General features: G+C 40.7%; 1 pseudogene; it reads left to right on the top strand.

The window, feature by feature from the left end:
• Positions 1-21,445: 21,445 nt before the first annotated feature.
• LOC139010104 (suppressor of cytokine signaling 2-like) lies at positions 21,446-22,163 on the top strand (annotated as a pseudogene).
• The last annotated feature ends 804 nt before the right edge of the window (positions 22,164-22,967 follow it).

Below are 22,967 nucleotides of genomic sequence, written 5' to 3'. Positions count from 1 at the left end.
GGCAAGTCAACTGGAAACCTTCTGGAAAGAATTCATGATTCTAGATGCCATTAAAAACATTCCTGACGCATGGGAAGAGGTCAAAATATCAACATTAACAGAATTTGGAAAATGTTGACTCTAACCCTCATGGATGACTTTGAGGGGTTGAAGCTAGCAGAGGTAAGCTCATGAGGTAGGTTCAGTGGAGAAAGTAACTGTAGATGTGGTGGAAACAGCAAGAGAACTAGAATTAGAAGTAGAGCCCAAAGATGTGACTGAATTGCTGTAGTCTCACAATGAAACTTAATGAATTAGGAGTTGCTTTTTATGGATGAGCAAAGAAAGTGGTTTCTTATTTTTTTTTAAACCTATATGATCACCTCAACAGATGCTGGAAAGAACTTAATATATTTTTATTGATTTCAGAGAGAAGAAGGGAGAAGGAGAAAGAGAATCATTGATGAGAGAGAAACATCATTGATTGGCTGCCTCCTATACACCCCCTAATGGGAATTGAGCCCACAACCTGGACATGTATGTGCCTTGACTGGGAAATGAACTGTGACCTACTGGTTCATGAGTAGACGCTCAACCACTGAGCAACACCAGCCAGGCATGAAAGTGGTTTCTTGAGATGGAATCTATTACTGGTGAAGATGCTGTTTAGAATGTTGAAATAACAACAAAACATTTAGAATATTACATAAACTTACTTGATAAAGCAGTGGCAGGGTTTGAGAAGACTAACTCTAGTATTCAAAGAAATTCTAATGGGGGTAAAACACTATCACAGTGTCACAGGGAAATCATTTGTGAAAGGAAGAGGCAATCCATGTGGCAAACTTCTTTTATCTTATTTTAAGAAGTTGTGCGCCTGGCTGACGTGGCTCAGTAGTTAAGTGTCCACTTATGAACCAGGAAGTCATAGTTAGATTCCTGCTCAGGGCACATGCCTGGCTTACAGGCTTGATCCCCAGTTTGGGGTGTGCAGGAGACAGCTGGTCAATGATTCTGTCTCATCATTGGTGTTTCTATCTCTCTCTCTACCTCTCCCTTCCTCTCTGAAGTAAAAATACGTTTACAAAAAAAAGAAGTTGCTACAACCATCCCAACTGTTGACAACCACCACACTGATCAGAGCAGCCATCAACACTGAGGCAAAACTCTCCACCAGCAAATTGATACAACTTCCTAAAGACTCAGATGATGGTTAGAATTTTTTAGCAATAAAGTATTTTTAAGTCACTATGTATATTGTCTTTTAGACAACGCTATTGCACACTTAATAGACTGGTATAATGTGAACAACTTTTATATGCACTGAGAAACAAAAATTTTGTGTGACTCACTTTATTGCAATATTAACTTTATTGCAGTGGTCTGGAAAAAAAGATAGATTTATTTATTTATTTATTTATTTATTTATGGAATAAAGAATTATGCAATATCCTTGAAATGTGCCTGTACATACATTTCAAACTCCTTTCGTGCTAGTTTTCTGTGTTTTTCTCTAGTTCCTAATAGGGCCTTTTCTTCCACCTTGGCCCATGCAGGCTTTGGCAGTTCCTAGAAGCTGGCTTGGTCCTCTGCCTGGCAGATCGTTGGCAGGTGCAGTTCTTAACCTCATTCTATCCCATTTTCACTGGCTCACCTTCCTGCAAGCCCTTCCTATTTACTAGTAACTCCTGGGTCTGGCAGCAGAAGCCCAAGTGAAATGTAAACCCATCTCTAATGGATCTTATTTTCTCCAACTAGCCTGGGTATTGGTTTAGGTCCTCCTCCTCAACGTGACAAAGCATGATGTACTGACAACATTTTTAGGAGCAGCTCAGTGTCTGGGATGGGCATGGAAGCTCAGGGACCTGTGTTCACTGGCTCCTGGCGGCTGCAGCTGCTGCTGTAGTTACCCAGAGAGAGGTTGCAACATACAGATGGCTCTGGGGGCCTACCCATTGATGTTAATGGAGAGTAGGGTGTTTTGTTTCGTTTTTAATCCTCACCCAAGGACATGTTTTCTGATTTTACAGGGGGAGAGGGAGGAGGGAGGAGGGAAGAGGAAGGAGGGAGGAGGGAGGAGGGAGGAGGAAGGTGGGAGGAGGGAGAGACATTGGTTGCCTCCCGCACGCTACCTGGCTAGTACAAACCCGTAACCTAGGTATGTGCTCTGACTGGAAATTTAACCCGCAACCTTTTGGTGTATGGGATGACACTCCAACCAATTGAGTCACCTGGCCCTGGCCAGTACAAGAATAGTCTTTGAGAGACATGAAGGACAGAGAATTTATACAGAGTCCAGAGGAGATAGGCTGCTCCTCATTTATCCTAATGCTCCCACATGAAATCTTTTTATATGAAATATTCTGATTTTTAAAAGTTGGCAACTAATTCAATGACAAAGACCCACTATACTAGCTGAATAACACATGTCAGAGGACCTGAATCAGTCCTCTGGCTACTATTGCCATTGCTGGCCTAGGGTACCACCCCTCTTTTCCTCCATTACCTCACTAGTTCCTTCTTGGCTTGGTGTCACATTTGTTTCCTCTCACCAAAGCGGCCTTAAATTAATCCAGAGTTTTTTGTTTCATTCCTTAAGGGAGGAAGATAGAGTAGTGATCTTCCTTTGGAAATTTTAAAAACAAAAACAAATGTTCCTTGTACAATGGGAGAACATAGACACCCACTGCAGATTTTGCAGCAAAGGAGCAGAGGAACAATTTTGTAGTAAGAGCCAGGTGGTCTGCTTTCCTTTCTCAGAAACTCACCTGGGACAAGCTGCCCAACTCCACATTTGTCCTTTGTTCCCTCCAATGCCTTTCTTGTTTCCAGGGATCTCTCTTCTCAGTGACTGAACCCAGGCCTGGGGCTTCTCGCATCCAGGTTTGGAGAAAGCTTAAGCTCTCAAGCACACTGAGTAGTCCCTGGTGATGGACATAGGTTTTGCTTAATGACACCTTCATTTTCCTCTAGGAAACCACGCCTCCCCCTTTGGATGTGGGGTTGTTAGGAATCCTCATGCCCTGCCCTCCCCTGACTGGGTTACTGGTCTTGGGCTCTCAAGCAAGGGCAGTGACCCCACAGGACCCTCAACAAGCTGGCACCAAAAGAGAAGAGTAGAGCTAACTGGTGATGACTACACCCAACACTGGGGCATGTGAATTTGGAGAAAAGGGCGGTTCTCAGAGAAGCCCTTGTCTAGGTCCCTCATGCTGCTTCTGATACAACTCCTGGGTCTGGCAGCAACTTACGAGATTTGGCCCATATTAGTTTGTTGGTTCTCTGCCTCAGTTGCCTTATCAGCAAAGTGGTCACAATAGTTTCTGACTCAAAGTTTCTGAGAACAAATGAGGCCTTATGTTCAAAGTGCCTTGAAAGTACAAATTGTGACTAGTCAAGAGATTACCCTGGAGGATTCACATCTGGTAAAATCAAGTAACACAAAGCTTTGAATATAAGTGAAATTATATCTCAAATTATCCTGGGATCTTAGGACCCGGGTGTATCTAATCCACCCTCCTGAGCAAGTTGGACTGCTCTAGAGAAGGCTCCACTTGCTGATTTCTACCACCAAGAAGTGGCAAGAGAATGACGGCTGAGAGTGGGCTGACACCTGGGGTTTGAATTCTGGGTAGTGACTTTCTTGTGTGGCCTTGGACAGTTACTTAAATTCCCTACATTTCAGTTTTCTCATCTGAAAAGGGACATCAATGGTTGTAGAGACCACAACAGTGGTTAAGATCGAAGGAGAGCCCTGACTGGTTTGGCTCAGTGGATAAAGCGTCGGCCTGCGGACTGAAGGGTCCTGGGTTCGATTCCGGTCAAGGGCATGCACCTTGGTCGCAGGCACATCTCCAGTGGGAGGTGTGCAGGAGACAGCTGATCAATGTTTCTCTCTCATCGATGTTTCTAACTCTCTATCCCTCTCCCTTCCTCTCTGTAAAAAAATCAATAATATATATATATATTTTAAAAAAGATTGAAGGAGATTAGGAAAGTAGATTCGTAGGATGTTAGATGGTACACATGGCGTTCTAGGTGAATGCTGGCCGATGAAGATGATGGGGGAGTAGCACACTGGTGGTCACGGGGGTATGTTCCTGACGAGCATATAGAGAAGTTCGCTCAATGGGTCATCTGCTTTCCCCTTGCTGCCCTAGACATGTCCTACAACACCAACTGTCAGATGCAGTGGGGTCCCCTCACCTTGTGCTGCTTATGTAGAAAAGAATAACAACCCTCCTTTCTAGTAAAAGGAATGACAATAGAGGGAAGGAGAAAGGAAATGAGGCAGGACTAAGGATTGGCCTAGTGGTGGTGGTTCTTTCTTTCAGTTTGCCTCAATGCCAACCCAGCATAGTGGTGCCTCAGGGAGTAGTAGTGCCTCAGGGAGTCTTTCTCTGAATCTCCCTGTCTTAGCATCCTGTGCTTTCCTCCTAGTTCCTCTCACAAAATAATTACACATTTATTTGTGTAGTTACTTGTTAATCATGACTCCTCACCAGACATGACAGCAGACACCGTTTCTGTCTTGTTCACCACTCCCTATTCTAGTTTCTCCATATAGTAGGCTCTCAACAAATATTTGCAGAGTAAATGAAAACATGAATCTGTCACACACTGTCTGGTTCTTTGTTTCTGGGAATATGAAGAAGCAAACTGGATTAAGTTTGTGACAAAACTGCCTCAATTTATCAGATGGCCCTGACTGGACTGTTTCATGTATCTCTCCAGAAGAAATTTTAGGTGAGACAGAGAGAGAATAAAGAACTTCTCATTTGGAGTAATGCAGCCTCATTCTGCCTAGATCAACAGTCAAACATAGGTTTCACCCACATCTATAGAGTCAGTCAAGGGTTCATTTAATTTGGATCAGGCTTTGCGAATTCAGTAAGGAGTTAGACAGACAATGTCCTCAATCCTCAAAGAATTTGCCTTTTAATGGGAGAGATCCAAAATTAAAAAGCAGAAAATATAATTTCAGGTAGAATGGGAACCATGTTGAAAATAAAGCCTGGGGAGGTAAGATATGTGATAGTGACTAAGGGTTGGAAGGAATAATATAGATTTGGGAAGGCTTGTGGAGATGATGATTGAATTGAGACTCAAATGACAACTCTATGAAGATCTGTGTGGAGAAAAATCCAGGAAGAGGAAGAAGCAAATGCCCTAAGGGACAAGCTTGATATGTTTGAGGAGGAGAGATAAGTCACTGGAGCATACTGAGCTTCCATATAGTATAATGAGCTAAGTCAAACAGGGAGGTAAGAGCTGGATCCTGTACAGCATTGCAGGTCTTGATAAAGCATTTGCCCTTTATTCTAAGTGCGATGGGAAGACAGAGAGTGTTAGCAAGGAAGAATGGGTTGTTAGGAATCAGGAGCCTATTTTAGTAGAAGTGAAAAATGGAGGCTTGGATTCTAAGAGTAGCTGTGGATATGAAAAGACATTGTGTGACCTGCTGATTGATAAATTGGATATGAAGGGAAAAGTGGGATCAATCATGATTCCTAAGGGTGGGTTTGGGCAACTGGGTGCATAATGGACCATAAATACTCTTTCGGGTTAAACAGGAAATAAATAGGTTCTTGAGAAAAAACAAATCCCACAATGTTCTGTTTTGTCTATGTTAAGTTTGAGGCACTTTTAAGACAAACATTTGGAGATGTCACATACAAACTACCAAAGGTCATTTTTAATTTGTGTAGTTGGCTACACAAGTTTCGAGCTCAATGGAGATGGAACTGTGGTGTCACCAGCTATGATGGCGCTTAACTCCATGGTTGTGAATGAGATCATTGATGGGAAGTATGTCGATTAAGAAGAGGAGAGTGGAGGAAGACAAACACCTTGAATATTTGAGCCTATAATCTGTGCTAACTTATTTTATTTTAGGGTCTGAATCATCCTGATAGTTATTTCAATTCTTCACCATACTTTGCATTTGTGCTTCTGACAGGTCACCTACTTTTTATTAATGAGGTATTTGGTTATAAAACTTGTTACTGTAAGTTATCCGTAATCACATTCTGGAAATCAGTTGGTGGGTAACAGATGCACACATGACAAAGGGAAATGCCAAAACCCACTTCCCATGGTTGTTCCTCTTGATTGCACACATCTATTTTTAACACTCACGATTGCAAGGCAAAGTCCTTGTCACTTGAGAAAACTGTGTTTCCCAACGGAGGCACCTGGACACAAAGAGTGGTGTGTCCTGTGTGCCAACATTTACTGCTGCTGATTTGGCAACAGAACTCAAACCACAGGAAATTTAAGAATGACCTTTGGTAGTTTGTGTGTGTGTGGGTGTGTATGTGGGTGTGTGTGTGTTGGGGCGGGGGGGAGGTGGAAGGGGTGGTGGTAAGTGGTTGCAGAAAATCTGCCCTATAGTTATTAAGGGTTTCCTAACATGTCAAAATTTCTCAGAAAGCTTTGCTAATTTAAGACTTTTGGTCTAATTATCAGAAGTATTTACTCATCCATTTCCTAAGAGCTCAGGCTTAATAAACTCTCAGCTAAGTGAAGTTCATTTTTTTCTAACACATGGTAGGTTTTGATCCAATAACTTGAGAGAGGCCCTGACTGGTTTGGCTCAGTGGATAGAGCGTCGGCCTGCGGACTGAAGGGTCCCAGGTTCAATTCCAGTCAAGGGCATGTACCTTGGTTGTGGGCACATCCCCAGTGGGGGGTGTGCAGGAGGCAGCTGATTGATGTTTCTCTCTCATCGATGTTTTTAATTCTCTATCCCTCTCCCTTCCTCTCTGTAAAAAATCAATAAAATATATTTTTAAAAAATAACTTGAGAGAGGAAACTTGAAGAGTCAAAGCATAACAGGAGCTGTGTTTCTATGATTGAAAAACTAATTATCACTTAACAGTTTGTACTAGCTACAAATAAATGGTTTACTTGGAGAAGTCAAAATCAGTTATTCCAGCTAAGTGGCACCACTTAAAGGCAGCCTGTTTTTAAACCAGAAGCCCTTGGTTTGGATCCAGACTCTAAAACTTACTGGTTTCTATTACTGTGGCAAAGTCATCAAATACTTTTGGTTTTGAAGTTTCATCATCTGTAAAATGGGTATTATAGTTATAGCTTCCCCAGAGACCCTTAAAGATTGAAATGTGGTATGTAAACCTTTCTAAAAAATAACTTTTAATTGGTTTTTAGAGAGAGAGGAAGGGAGAGAAATAGAGAGATAGGAACATCAATGATGAGAAAGAAACATCATCTATTGGCTGCCTCCTGCATGCCCCTTAATGGGAATTGAACCCGCAACCCAGGCAGGTGCTCTGACCTGGAATTGAACCAGTGACCTTTTGGTTAATGGGTCAATGCTCAACTACTGAGCTACACCAGCCAGGTCCATATAAACCTTTAGATGGTGGAGAAAACCTTACTATTTTTCCGATTTTGTTCAGGAAGAAAAAGAATTCCCGTCTCCAAGAATCTTTGGAGTTTATGAATTCTTAGCCACAGGACTGGGCTTTCGTTGTCACATCTCACTCTACTAGGCAGATGTGGGTGAATGTAAATCTACATGACAGTGATTCAGGATGGTCCATTAAGAATACAATGACCTTGGTTACATCAGATAGGGAAGAATGCAACAACTTTTGGCTTGTCACACAAAACTGCATTCTCTTTCACAATTCACTGTTCTGAGCTTCATATGACTCACTACTCCACACCCTGTCTAGCCCCACTTACAGGAGGTTTTAATGCTCCTTTCTTCAAAGTTAGAGTCATTGGTGGTGGTGGTGGGGAAATGGAACAATACTCATTGACCTTAAGAATGCCTAAATGATGGACCCCAGCAATTACAATTGAGGAATTTATACTTCAAATAGAATCACAAAAGTACCCAAAGATATATGGGTAAGACATTGCAGCATTGATTGTAATACTAAAGAACTAAAAACAACCTAAGTCCTAGGGATTTTTAGCCTATATATGCTTATGTTATATATGCTTATGTCATGATCATAGATCAATTTTTTCTATATATAAGTCAAAATTAGTTAAACCTAAATTAGCCTAATGGAAGGTTTAGATTCCAATGTTCCCTTCAAGACAACAGAATGAGAACTTATATTAGAATCCTGGTTTGAAGTTACAAAAACCAACTTAAGCTACACCTAAAGGAATATCTTTTAAAAATATATATGTTTTTATTGATTTTAGAGAGAGAGGAAGGGAAAGATAGAAACATCAATGTGAGAGTGAACATCGATGGGCCACTTCCTGCATGCTCCCTACTGGGGATCTAGCCTGAAACTAGAGCATGTACCCAGACCAGGAATCAAACCAGTGACCACTATGGTGCATGGGACGATGCTCAATCCACTGAGTAACACCGGCTGGACTAAAGGAATATCTTTTTATAAGAGGATATTGACTTATGGAACCCCATGGCAGGAGTCCCAGCTGGGACTCAGGAATGACTGGAAGTGTAAAATCATTGTGTGCTCAGGCCATAGCCTCTCTCCATCTCTTGCCTCTGCTTCTCTCCACATTTCTATCTCCTTTTAGTCTTTATATTCCTGCTTTTGCTGCTCCCCAGTCCTCATGGCAGAACCTGGTGGCCTATGGCTCTCAAACCCAAATATTACAAACCCAGTCAAGTGGAGAGACTCTCTTTCCTTTGATCCTAGCTCCAAATGACCTAAGAGTCTCTGAGGAGCTCAGCTTGTGCCCAGTTTCCAGCCCTTGTCCAGTCAAGAGTGGCTAGTCCTGTAGTAGCAAAGGACTACTGAGGGCCCATTCAGGTTGAGAATTAGGAATGTCATTGTGGGAAGATACTCCAAAGAGCATCCCAAACAAGAGTGTGTAGTAGAAAAACTCTTGGCAAACTCCAGGCACTGGCTCTCTAGGTACAGGCAATGTATTTTATTTGCCAAGTCACTAACTCATTTTTTGGGGGTCATGCCTGATTTATTTTGCTATGAAAGTTCATATTGAAGAACTTATAGTAAAGTAACTGGTTATAAAAGAGAAAATTTTGAGGGCTATAAAGTACAATAGACCTTTGAACAACATGGGTTTGAACTGCACAGGTCCACTTATATGCAAATTTTCCCCCCCAAAATATATAGTCAGCCTTCCATATCCCCAAGGTTTTGCATTTGTGGATTCAACCACTTGCGGATGAAAATAGTATTTCAGATTCGTGGTTGTGAAGCAGAGGGCTGATAGTATACATTGTTCTACACTACTTTATATAAGGAACTTGAGCTTCAGGGATTTTGGTATCTGTGGGGGTCCTGAGACCAATCCCCTGCGGATACTGAGGGAGCACTGTTGTTAAGTTTTGGGGGAATAAAAATTGTATTTGGATTTTCAACTGATTGGGGGTCGGTATGCCTAACCCTGTTGTTCGAGGGTCAACTATATATTTGGTAGCTTAATTATGCTAGTAGCTAATCAATTAATACAGATTGGAGTCACTTGGTGACTGATGCAACTCAACCATCACATATTGGGCAGTGTTGAAATTATGAGAAATAAATACTTTGTTTCACCAGAAGATATTACTTCTTCTCAGTCTTCAATCAACTGACATATCAGGAACTGACTAAAGGATTATGTGTTTTTTTTAAATATATATTTTTTATTGATTTCAGAGAGGAAAAGAGAGGGAGAGAGAGATATAAACATCAATGATGAGAAAGAATCATTGATCAGCTACTTCTTGCATACCCCACAATGGGGATCTAACCCACAACCCAGGCATGTGCTCTGACAGGGAATTGAACCGTAACCTCCTGGTTCATAGGTCAACGTTCAACCACTGAGCCAACCGACCTGGCAAGAATTGTTCAAATACATTTTTAAGATGTATTGGAATTAAAATAAAAGACTATGAGTATTCTACATAGAAGTTGTATATTTGTATCCACCCACCCATCTATCCATCCATCCAACCATCCATTTAATACAAAAACCCAAATAAAGAAATAGTCATTAAACTTAGATTTTCTGTATATCTATCTTTGAATTTCAAGATAGTCTGTTGTTTCTACAAAAAGGGAAAAACAGGTAGCTAATTTAATCCCTCATTAGACTAAGTCCCATAAGGTCAGGGCCCATGTTCCTCTTGTTTACTGCTCTGTACCCTCTACATTCATCATGTCTGCTGCTTAATAATTATCTCGAAAAAACACCCCTTGCTTATTGAATGGAAACATAGAGGAAAGTGCACAGATCAAAAGTGCATAGCATGATAAAATTTCATGATGTGAACACTATCACCAAGATCATGGAACACCATATTACTAGCACACCAGAAGACCCTCATGCTCCTTCTCAGTGTCTACCCCTAAAGGTTAAACACCATCCTGACCTTAATCACCGTAGATTAGGTCTGCCAGATGTGGGACCTCAGGTAAATGGAATTATGCAGTATGTACTCATTTGCATCTGATCTGGCTTCTTTTGCTCAACATTATGCTTGAGAGATTCACCCAATCCTTGCATGTAGTTTAAATTTGTTCATTCTTTTCCTAAATAACATTACCTTATATAGTTATATCACAATTTATTCATTATTCTGTTGATGAATATTTAGGTTTGGGGCCCTTAAAGGTAATATTAATATTCTTGACTATGTCTTTTGGCTTACACACACAAAAATTTCTGTTGGAAATATACATAGAAATAGAACTGTTGGGTCATGTGAGTAAATTCCCCCATGAATATGTAGGACATTAGTAGAAACTTAACAAAATTTTTAACTGGTTATACCAATTTACATTCTTCTTAACAAGTAGATGAATTTCAGTTATTCCTCAATGCTTGCCAACAACTTGAAATTATCAGTCTTTTAAATAATAGCCATTTGGTGGATCTGTAGTGGTATCTCATTGTGGCCTTAATTTGCATTTCTCTGATGACTAATAATGTCGATCACCTATTCATATGTTTTTGGTGATATGAATATCCTTTTGTGTAAAGTGCTCTTTAAATCTTTGGCACATTTTTACTTTTAGTTGTGCTTTTGGTCCTTTTTCTCTTTAAAGGAGTTCCACATATATTTTGGATATAAGTCCTTTGTTCAGATATAGGTTTTACAAATATATTCTCCCACTCCATGGTTTGCCTTTTCACTCTCTTAGTGGTATTTTTTAGATAAATAGGACTTATTATTTTAATGTGATACACTTAATCAAGCCTTTCTTTTATGGCATTTTAATGCTTTTTGTGTCTAGTTTAAAAATCTTTCACTAACTCAGGGCAAGAAGATACACTCCTATGTTTTCTTATAGACACTTCATTGTTTTGCCTTTCACACTTAGATCTAAAATATAACTGAATTGGTTTTTGTGTGTGGTAGGGTCAAAATTCAATATCTAATTGTCCTAGCACCATGAAAAGGCCATCTTTTGTCATAATTCAAATGATTATATATGTTTGCATCTATTCCTGGATTCTCTATCCCATTCCATTGTTTAATTTGTCTATTCTAGCGCCAATACCATATTCACTTAATTATTGAAGCTTTACAATGACTCTTAATATTTAACTTCATTCTCCTCAATGTTACCTTGGCATTCTTGGCCTTTTGCATTTCCATTAAAATTTTAGAATCTCTTTGTCAATTTCCACAAGAAAAATCTTCTGGGATTTTGGCTAGCTATTGAATTAATAGATCAAATGGAAGAAAACTGATACTATTTATATTGAATCTTCCAATCACTGAACATGGAATATCTTTTCATTTATTTAACATCATCTTTACTTTCTTCTTATAATATTATATAGGTTTTTTGGTATAGAGGTTTTTCCCATCTTTTATTAAATTTATACTTTAAGTATCGGATGTCTTACTTACTGCAATTGTAAATGTTCCTGCTTTTTGTTTCATCTCATACTAGACTTAATTAGCTTCATAGAATGGTACAGGGCACACTTCATAGCCATAGAGCAACTTCAATTTGTTGCAATACCTGGGAGCTCCCCAGGTACACAGTTTCTATTGTCCCCTCACTGACATGCAGTGTGTATGCATGCTACAGGAGTATCTTATCATCCTTTTCCCCCAGCTGTATTCATGTATGATTGCCAATAAAAATTATATATATTTAAGGTGTATAACCTGATGGCCTGATTGTGTGTACAATGTGAAATATTCACCATATATTTAAAACAGTCAAGATATGGAAACAACCTAAATATCCATCTACAGATGAATGGATAAAGAAAATGTGACACACACACACATACATACACAATAGAATATTAGCATAAAAAAGAAGGAAATCCTGCCATTTGTGACAACATGGATGAATGAAACTGGAAGGCATTACGCTACGTAAAATAAGCCAATTACAGAAGGACAAATACTATATGATCTCACTCATATGCGAAATCTAAAATAGTCGAACTCATAGAAATAGAAAGTATAATGGTGGTTGTGGGGGACTGGGGAAGGGGGAAGTGGGAGGATTTTGGTCAAGGTGTACAAAGTTTCAGCTATGCAAGATGAGTAAGTTCTGGAGGCCTGGTGTACAGCCACAGGACCACAGTTGATACTGTATCATGTACTTGAAATCTGCCAAGTGGATAGATCTTGGGTGTTCTCACCACAAAAAAAGTTAAATGTTATTGTTTTTAAACTTTTTGTTGTTCTTTTCTTTTGTACTTTATGTGCATTTAATAAAGAGTTAACTGGACAAATCAAAACAAATCAATTGAGAAAAGGTAAAGCTAGTTATTTGGTATCACTTCAACAAAAATTAAGTGGTTAACATTTTTTCCACTTTAGAACAGAATATAGAAAAGTGCATATGTGAGGTGGATGGCATTCGGAAAGAGAACAGCGGTAGAATTGAGAACAGACAGGCAACCCCTCTCCCTTCCAGTTCTAATCACTAGACCAGTGGTTTTCCTTTATTGAACCATCTGGCCTACAGATGTGAGTTGTTTGATTGTCACAATAAATTTTTTTAAGTAAATTGAATCAACATGCACAATTGAAAGATCTAGATTTTCTTGAAAAATTGGAAATCTGACACACCAGGCTTCCATTTCTGTGGAGCCACAGTAGGCGGAAGCCGAGCCAAGCAGTGGTGTCCTGGGTCTCTCATGCCCTTGGGACTTACTGTCTTTTGCAGAGGACTCATTTAGCTCCCAGACTAGCTTCATTTTTTAAATTCCCTTTATATCAAAACTTCTTAAAAAGAGTTGTTTAAACATGTTTCCACTTCCTCACCACCTAGTTCTCTCCTACTCCTCCCTTTAGCTGGCTTTGTCCCCATCCACTCAGCACATTTGCTCTTTCCAATGTCTTAGCTGACTGGAATCCTGCCACATCCAGTGGCCAATTCTTTTATCTTCATCATATGTGGTCTCTTGCTATATAGCAATTACCTTGAATATGTCCTCCTAGAAGCCACGCTCTTAAAGGCTTTCATGATGCCATGCTCCCCTTATCGCCCTCTGTCATTGGAGGTTAGTTGACCGTCTCTCTGCCTTGTTTTTACTATCTTGTTAGATTCTAAATGTTGTGCTGCAGAGCTCTGTCCTCACCTTTCCTATCTTCCCTATCTACCTTCTCTATCAAAATGAGCTTATCCAGGAGGCAGAGTCTTCATCATGTTCGCCCCTCTGTCTCCAGTGTCTATAAAAATGCTTGACAAATGTTGATGGAATGATTGAGCACAAACATGGGGAATGAGGATTCCCAATGGTTCTTGCTTTCCGGTATCATCAAGCTTTCTCCCACTCCTGCCTTCTCCCTGCTGACAGATGAGCTCTTTGCATGGGATTGAAGATACAAAGCATTCATTAAAAAATTAATTAATTTAACAAATACTTATTGGAAATTTAAAAGTGCAGAAAGTGAAAAGTCCCTGTTCTTGCATTTTATATATATGGTCATGCCAGTTAAAAAAAATATAATTACAATGCAAAAAAAAAAAAAAAAAAGAAGTCAAATGGAGTCTGGAGCCTCTACATCAGATATGACTCAATAATTCTACTGATGGGGTTAGGATGTCTTTAGAGAACCTTCTTTTTTTCTTTTTAAATCTCATTTAGATATCCTCTTCTAACATTTCTGAGAAAGCACACATGATGTTTTTATTGTTTATCAAATTTTGCTTCACTCTTAATAATAATTATACCAAAAAAACCCACAAATCTAATTTATAAAGGTTCTCCTGCTGTCTGAAAAGTGTTCCAATGAACTCCTTCACAAACTGAAGTGGGGTGAAGCGAATAAGAAATCACCTTAGGACACATTTTGCTGATGGATGCACAAAACAAGTAATATTGAAGCACAGATGCTCCCAGACACAGGTCAAAGCTTTGGCAGCTTGATGCTGAGGTGCTGAGTGTGGTTCCTGGGGAAGGAGCTCCGCAGAGCTGCTCGAGCTGCTCTGGGCTCATGCTGCCTCTATGACATCAGTGCCAATGGGTAGTACTAATCAAGGTCTTGCATAAAAACAAGGTGGCGTAAAGCAAACTTTCAAAAAGCAGAGGATGCCTGTATTCTTTACCACTGCCATGGACAAATAACTTGTCATCATTTTTGTGGTTTTGGCATTACTGTTTATCATGCAATTTGCAATGGATCCCAGAATTTCTGCATCAAGGGTCATAAAGGACTGAATTTTATCTTTGCCAAGTGTCACAACGAGGCTCTTTTCCAAAGATAAGTAACTATAGCTGTTCCTATAGAAAATAATACAATTATTAATAAATAATAACACAAGAATAAACTCTGTGTTTTGAGTATTCGCAACTGAAGAATTACTTTGGCCCAACCCTGTATATTAAAGACAAATGTCACAAAAAAGGTATTATCCCTATTTGCAAACATTAAGACACAGAACGAACTGAGTAGCCTTCATTTTAGGCACAATGCTATACTTCATGGTGTCTATTTATTGGTGTTAAAGCTTAGAAGTCAGGGAAATTCTCTCCTTTCCCTAGCTGTAACTTCTTCCCTAGAGGTGGAGACTTTCCTTTCTATTAAACACTTTCTGTTAAACACTCACTTGCTGAGTACATCTAGATGACTTGTTTTGACTTAGCCAAAAGGCTTCTTTCCACATGTGTATGGAGCTTTCTAAATAGGGTGTACACAAACCACTCCTGCATCTTATGAAGTTGCTATAAGAATAGGACAAGGTCTGGTTATTTAGGAAGCAAACCAACATATAAAGGAAAGGCTGTGGGGACCATAACAGGGCTGTCTGGATGGCTACTTGCTGGGTGTAAGCCTCTGAGCCATTTTATAAAGATGATGAATTACAGCATATGTCTAATCACATGACATCCAAGCCCAGCTGTCTGGGAGTGAAAGCTAGGGTGATATGTGTCAGCTCTAGGTGAGATCCAATATTCAAGGCAAGAAACACTCTCTATTCTTTCCACACATATCTCTCCACCTGTGCTTTTGATGCTAGGCTCCTAATAATTCTTGCTCTCTGGTGTGTAAAGATTTCCACCACTCCTGGATTTTTTCTCTCTGCTGACAAATGAGCTCAAATCACCTCTTTAGGTGAGATTGAGGCTATATGGTCTTAATTCAAGAATTAATTAAATTAACAAATATTTATTGAGCAGAAGCTAGGGTCTTATTCTAGACTTTGTAGATACAGAGGTAGACAAGCCAGTCAAGATGCTTTTCTCGGGAAATTTGCCTTCTGGGGTAGAAGGGGGTGATGGTGGGAAAGACAATAAACAAATGCTGATACACATTACCCTAGGTGCCTTCAAGTATTGACGTGATGCTGGACATTATCCTAGGTGCTCAAGTATTGACTGCTGTTCCATCTTCACAGTAACTTTAGGAACTGTGTACTATTCTCATCTCTATCTTAGAGATGAGACACCGAGGCCTAGCAAAATGAACTGATCATTACACAGCTAGTAAGTGAAGGTCAAGACTCAAGCTCAGGCAAGCTGCATCTGGTTTCCTTACTCATTATGCTAAATGCCTTAGGTCTTTTTATTTCATCTCTTTAACAGACCTGTCTATATAACTCCAAACTATCCCTCAAAGTACTAGTAGCTCTCCTCAGTATTTTGTCAGGATCAAGAACCACAAGCATTCATCATCATCTATATATTGTATTGTGTGCCTACCACCCAAAGTCAAATCTTCGTCTGACACCATATATTTGAACCCTTTATCCAGATGATGTACCATAGAATTGTACACTTGAAACCTACATAATTTTATTAACCAATGTCATCCCAATAACTTTAATGAAAAAAAAAGAATAGGAAATATGCAATTGCAGCCATTTCCTACAATATTGAATTATGCAAAAGCATATGTGGATAGAAAAAAAGTAGAGAATACTCATTATATTTAGATATCATATATATATATATATATATATATATATATGATGTTTATTTCAGAGAGGAAGGGAGAGTGAGAGTGAGAGAGAAACATCAAGGATGAGAGAGAATCATTGACAGGCTGCCTCCTGCATGCACCCCACTGGGGACCAAGCCCGCAACCCAGGCATGTGCCCTTAACTGGAATCAAACCCAGGACCCTTCAGTACACAGGCTGACACTCTATCCACTGAGCCAAACTGGCTAGGGCTATTTTATTTTAAATAAGGGTTCTACACTCTACATTAAAAAAGGAAAGAAAGAATCACAGCATTGACACAAACACCCTTTAGACCTCACTCAAAGGCTGCACCCGTAGTTCTGAGCTCAGCCCTGGGGGACACTCTGCAAGGCTGCTGTTCAAGCTCAAGGGAAAATAGTTTTTTCTTTCTTGCCTTTGCTATAACTGTTTCTTAAAGTAAACCCAAGAGTGGTTATTTTTCATCTTTCACCCTAATTATAACGGTGATTCAAACTCACATAAAATTTTATATATGAAAAGAGACATAAAATTCTTCCTTCCTATCACTTCTTCCCAGAGGTAACTACTGTTTCTTACACATGCTGCTCCAGAAATTCATGGTTTTTGTTCTTATGTAAGCAGGAACATACATATTTTTTGAATGCATTAAAAATACTTATTGAGCATCTACTAGGTACCAGGCACTGGAGCTACTGTAGGAAATAATACGAAGATCCTGCCATTGTAAAGGTTTTTGTGATTTCAAACTAGAGAATGACCCAGAATTCCACAAGTTAGTTTCTCATTTTCTGACTATATTTATACAAAAGCCAAAAAAAAAAAATCTGTTTTAATTAACTGCTATTGCATCTAATTCTTGTGGTGAGGGAGAGAAGAGGAGCTAGGATGGACTTTAAGTAACCAGCTTAAGTGAAGTCTTTGATTTTTTTATTTTTGCATTTGGGTCTATGTCTTTGTTTTCCCAGGAATAAAATGTCTTCTGGGCATTGACCAAAGAACAACTTTGACACTTCCCTTTATTTTTAGGAATTTATAATCTTAGAGAGGCAGCACTATCCTCCGTCGCCATTCCCAGGTCTGAAAATTTCAGAAGCTGCTATGTTTTAATTTTAATTTTATTTTTTTTAGTAGGTCCTTGAAAAGTCTACTCTCTCAATTAAATTTGTATTTAACTTAAAGCTAGGCTATGTTTAAAAGTACCTCTTTTGCCTTTGTCATTCAGACATAATGGAGACATGGTTTCATGAATTCTGCAGTTATTCAGCTGTTACCAGCCAGCAGCTACTCCAGGTGCCATGTACACCCTTTCTTCACTAGTCAGAAAGCACACCCTCCTGAATGCTTCTGATCCAGCACACAGTAGGTACTTCATAATTGTGCCTGAATGTGACCATCTTATTTACTTTTTAAAATATGTTTTTATTGATTTTAGAGAGAGGAAGGAAAAAGGAAAAAGAGATAGAAACATCAATGATGAGAATCTTTAATTGGCTGCCTCCTGCATGCCCCCTACTAAGGATCGAGCCTGCAACCCAGGCATGTGCCCTGGCCAGGAATCAAACCATTATCTCCTGGCTCATGAGTTAATGCTCAACCACTGAGCAACACCGGCCAGGCTGAATGTGACCATTTTAAATGTGAGTCTTGCTCCTTAAAAGAGGAGGAGAACAAAGCCCAACTTCCAGTGCTGTGTGCCAAAGGAACTTTTAAGAAATTCTATTAGCTAAACCAACAGTGGCGACTTCCTGATAGAGCGAGAGGTAAGAGGCACTTCCCAGCATTGACAACCTATTTGGTCTGGTCAGGGTGTTGACACAGCGCCCCGATGAAGTCAGCAATAAAATAATGTATGCAATTTCTACCTCAACCAGAACAGTATCCTGGCTGTCAGGTGTTAGGAAAAGGCTCTCAGTGACAACTTAATATGTTTAAAATATTTCAAAAGTGCTTCTTCAAGTGCTTTCAAGTGCCCCAGAAACCAGTTACAGTTGATGGAGAGTCAGTCCTGCCTTTTTTCTTAATCCGTAGTCATTAACAGTTAAACTTGAGGACTAAACAAGCCATTAGCTTTAAGATAGTGCTTTCAGATTTTAGAAGTTTTAAAATCCCATTGTTCAATGATCTTTGATGTTTGATCACTTCTTTTCATGCTTTATTTCCTAAGAAGTTGGCCGTTGACGCTCCCAGACAGGCTGTGCTCTCTCACGTGGTAATGGCAAGCCCGGGACAAATGGGGTGGTCCTCATCCCTCATCTGTCTCTTGAGATCCTCACTTGCTATCAAAGTCAAACTTCCTGGTCTAAATTTTCCTGGCTCCATTCTCATCCTGTATGAAAGGACTGGAACATATATTTGCTTCCCCAAGTCTCCTGGGTACCTCAACTCTTTTCAAAGAACTGTTCAAATGAACAGATGCTACATTGTAGACTTTATACAGGAAGCAACTAGTGGCTGTGCTCTGCCTCTTTGGCTGTTTCTTCCTCAATCGACTGTGGGAAGAGGGATGTATGGGTCAACATTTTCTGCTCATTGCATAGTCAAAATTAATGCGGCCTCGCCAGTCCAGCTTTGACCTTACTATCCATTCAGAAGGAAAAATAATCTATAATAAGTATTAGCCAATGATTCTGGGAAGAAATTGTATTTGACGTATGCCTTGTATACGTTAAGTGGTTTACTTTATATAGCTAACATCAAGCTAGTCTATATACAATGAACCTGGCCTTTCCAAAGTCCACCAAGTCAATCGTGATAAACTTCTGACTTAATTGAGGCCAGTGGGGGTGGTGATGAAATAAATGAAGGAAAAGCTCCGAAGGTCATCAACAGACCTGGGAAGTTTGAGGGATCAAAGTTATGATGGTGAGGAGCAGTTAATGTGAAGAGGTTTGGGGAATCTGATGTGCTTTATCCAACATCCACCCCTTCCTTTTTCCTTGTTAACAGAACTCCAATTGTATTCAGGGGTTCACCCTCCTCCTCACAGGCTTGGGCTTCAGAGGAGAGTGACCCACCCCTAGCCTGGAGATGGACCTGCCGGGACTAAGTCAATCACAGAGGCTAGGCCACTTGCCAATGACTGGTTTAGGCATGAGTATGTGACACAACTCTGGCCACAGAGACATGAGGGGAAGTGTACTGGGGGAGCTTCTGGCAAAGCTTCTCATCTTAGAGAGGATCCCACGGAAGAGTTGGTTTCTTCCTCTTCTGGATGTTGTTGTCATTGGATATGACTCCTGAACGGCTGCAACCACCTTGTGACCATGGGAAGGAGAGATGAGATTGCAGGCTTACCAGACAAGGGGACACTTGGGCAATGGAAGAGCACAGAGACGAAAGAATCTCAACCCTAATAACTTCCCCAAGCCTCACACTCACTTATTGCTGGAGATGCCCACTTTAGAAATACTCGGTGTGTAAGGTAATAAGTCATGTCTTAAAGTATTTTGAGCTGGGGATTTGGGGGTCAGGGGCATCCTAACTAAAGATTCAATTCAATTCAATTCAATTCATTCATTCATTCAATCAATCAATCATTCAACACCTACTTTCTTGGTGGTGACTCTGAGTCAGGCACTGTACTAAGAGACACACAGATATTAAAAAAACGAAGTTAGATATGGTTATGTACCTGGTTTTGCTTGATGAAATGTGAGCAGAAATGGCATGTGTTACTTCTGGAAAGGAACTTTAAGAACCACTATGGTATTTTTCATGCTTCCTTTTCTCTGTTATGATGCTGAGGAATTACATGTTGAGAAAGAACTTCCATTCACCTGCCTCTCCAATGGCCAAGTTGAGCAAAATCCTACCCCTTCCTTCCCACATTGGATGTGTAGTAAGATAAAAAGAAAAATAAATGTTGTCTTGAGCCATCATGAATTTGAAGTTGTTCATCATGCAAAGCCTGTCCTAGCTGACAAGCATGTAATGAGCTTAGCACAGAGTCTGGCACTCAGTGCACAAAAGCCCACCCGCTGCGGATGCTGCTAGTATTGTTTTGCTAGTTGTGGGCCCCCACCTGGATCAGTGAATTAGTAAGGTCAGCAGCACCTATCTGGAAATGTACTCAGAATGTGACTGTTTAAAACCTAGTTATTTATAGTCTTATAAAGTAGACAGGATACCAATTAACTCCAAAATACATGATTTTATTCAGAGCTCAGTTTTTAGACCTAAGCACCCTAAAATCCCAAATAAACAAGTCATCTTTAAACAATGCAAGTATGAAGTTTTACTTTTAATGTTATAAAGTTAATTACAGCAGGATCCATTAGAAATTTGACTTCCCTACAATTAAAAGGAAAAGAGACGTGTCGGCCAGTGTGGCTCAGTGGTTGAGTGATGACCTCCTTGACCGGGCACATGCCAGGGTTGCAGGCTCCATCCCCAGAAGGGGGTGTACAGGAGGCAGCTGATAGAGATCAGTGATATTCCTCTCATGGATGTTTCTATCTCTTTCTCCTTCTCCCTTCCCCTCTCTCTAAACAATCGGTAAAAAGAAAAACATATTAAAGAAAAAAAAGGAGAGAAAAAAAGACCTGAGAGAGAATGGATAGAATATATAATGAAAATACGTTATTAAGGCTATTAGCAAAAATATAGTGATCAGCTCAGTAGGATCCCATAGTGCCAGTGCTGCTACCGCGTCGGGGGCATGATGTGGCACCCCTCTTTCAGAGGAATCCTGATAATTAGAGATCGTCCTGGGAAGAGGAAGCAGGATGGCTCTAGTTTAGAAGCAGTCCCTTGAAGGCCCTCCACAGGGACAGGTAGGCTGTTCCCTTTTCAAATGCTTAAAGAGAAGCCCACTTGGGGTGGGTCCTAAAGGCCCAACAGGGAGCAAAGATGGAAGTGCGGGGGGGGGGGGGGGGGGGGGGGATGAGCTCAGCTCAACACTGGAAAGACAGGGGGGAGTGGCTGTCAGGTCGCGCCCCCGACCCCTGCCGACCTGGCAACTCTCCCACCTCGAAGCTCCAGGATCCTCGCTCTGAACCCAGGAGCTCTGCAGCACCACAGGGTACGGAACCGGCAAGCTGTGGGTGACCAGGCCTGTGGGGTCTTTGCCATCCCTGCACCAGGACCTGGGGAGAAAGCACCAGCAGTTCCCCATCCCCTCCCCCTCCTCCATGATTCTGGATTCTCTGCAGGGGCGCATTTTGGGGTTCCCACTGACTTCCAGGAAGGACGTGGGTGCCTCTAGAACCCCAGCTCGGAAGGCCAATTGTGTTTGCTGTGGCGACCCTTCTCCCATAACCCTCAGGTGCCCGAAGCCCTTTGGGAATGGAGGGGAAGGGACGCGGAGCAGGCGGGGGATCGCGGGGTCCGAGAAGGAGCTGTCCCCAGAAGCCGCGCGTCTGACAAGGGCCTTGTGAGAGCTCAAACATGTTGGTACTGGGGAGGTCTGACTGTGAATGAAGCCAAAGAAAAATTAGAAGAGACACCAGAAGGGGCTTTCTTGATTAGAGATAGTTCGAATCCAGACTACCTACTAACAATCTCTGTGAAAACATCAGCGGGACCGACTAATCTGAGAATCGAATATCAAGATGGGAAATTCCGATTGGACTGCATCGTCTGTGTCAAGTCCAAGCTGAAGCAATTTGACAGTGTGGTTCACCTGATCAACTTCTATGTCCAGATGTGCAGGGATAAGCGGGCCGGCGCAGAAGCCCCCGGGGCCGGCTCTGTCCACCTGCATCTGGCCAAACTGCTCTACACATCAGCACCACCACTGCATCGTCTCTGCAGAAGCACCATCAACAAATGCGCCCATGCTGTCTGGGCACTGCCTTTACCAAGAAGACTGAGAGAGATTACCTGGGAGAATATACATTCCAGGTATAAGTGTTTCCCTTTGTCTACACATGCCTCAGATAGAGTATCTCCGAATGCAGCTACATAAAAGAGAACCCAAACTTGAGTGACAGCTCTGCATAACTACCTGGAATTCTAAGAGCAGCTGAATCTCTCTAATCTCTCTCTGTGTCAAGAGGTAGCCAGGTCAAGTTCCTGCATATGTGTTCACCCAAGCAATGCATCCCTTCCAAGACTAGGACCAGCTGATCCTTTTAAGTTAAAGCTGAACTAACATTTTTATCAGAATGCCTTGCCTTTCTGAGGTCCCTTTCTTTCTGGTGGAAGTAAAGGACTCCACAGGGGAGAACTGAGGAAGGGGAAGGCAACTGAGACAAGCTCCACTTCCATTTTACATGCCTAGTGACCTGAGTCTATGTTTGACAGGTTATAGTTTGCATCTGATGTACCCAGGGGTTTTGTGGATCAGATATGCTTGTGTGTGTTTATCCTTCATTTCATGCAATTAACCGAGTCAACCAAAAAATGGGATCATGAAACCTCATATTTGTCTTTTGACTTCCTGTTTTAACTTTCTCATGTGAATGAGCACTGTAGTGATCCATTTTAAGGGAGCCTTACTTCAGCAATATTTCAAACTGGTGCAAACAGAAAAGACTGCCTTTTCCTTTAAGGCTAAAGACAAGAATGTCATGCTATACAGGTACTATTCAACCCCTGTTAATAAAACCATGTAGATATAGACATTTTAGCCTTTAGCCTTTGAAGTAGCTCTGTTGCAATCCTGTTGACATGGATTTTTTTTTTTTTTTGCAAATGGCTTTAGAAATTTCC

This window comes from Myotis yumanensis, unplaced genomic scaffold, assembly GCF_028538775.1.
Source record: "Myotis yumanensis isolate MYYU_CA2020_CCGP unplaced genomic scaffold, mMyoYum1.0.hap1 SCAF_5, whole genome shotgun sequence".
NCBI classification, from domain to species: domain Eukaryota; kingdom Metazoa; phylum Chordata; class Mammalia; order Chiroptera; family Vespertilionidae; genus Myotis; species Myotis yumanensis.
Note: the sequence above shows the minus strand (reverse complement) of the source record. Positions and strands in the feature narration are given on the sequence as shown.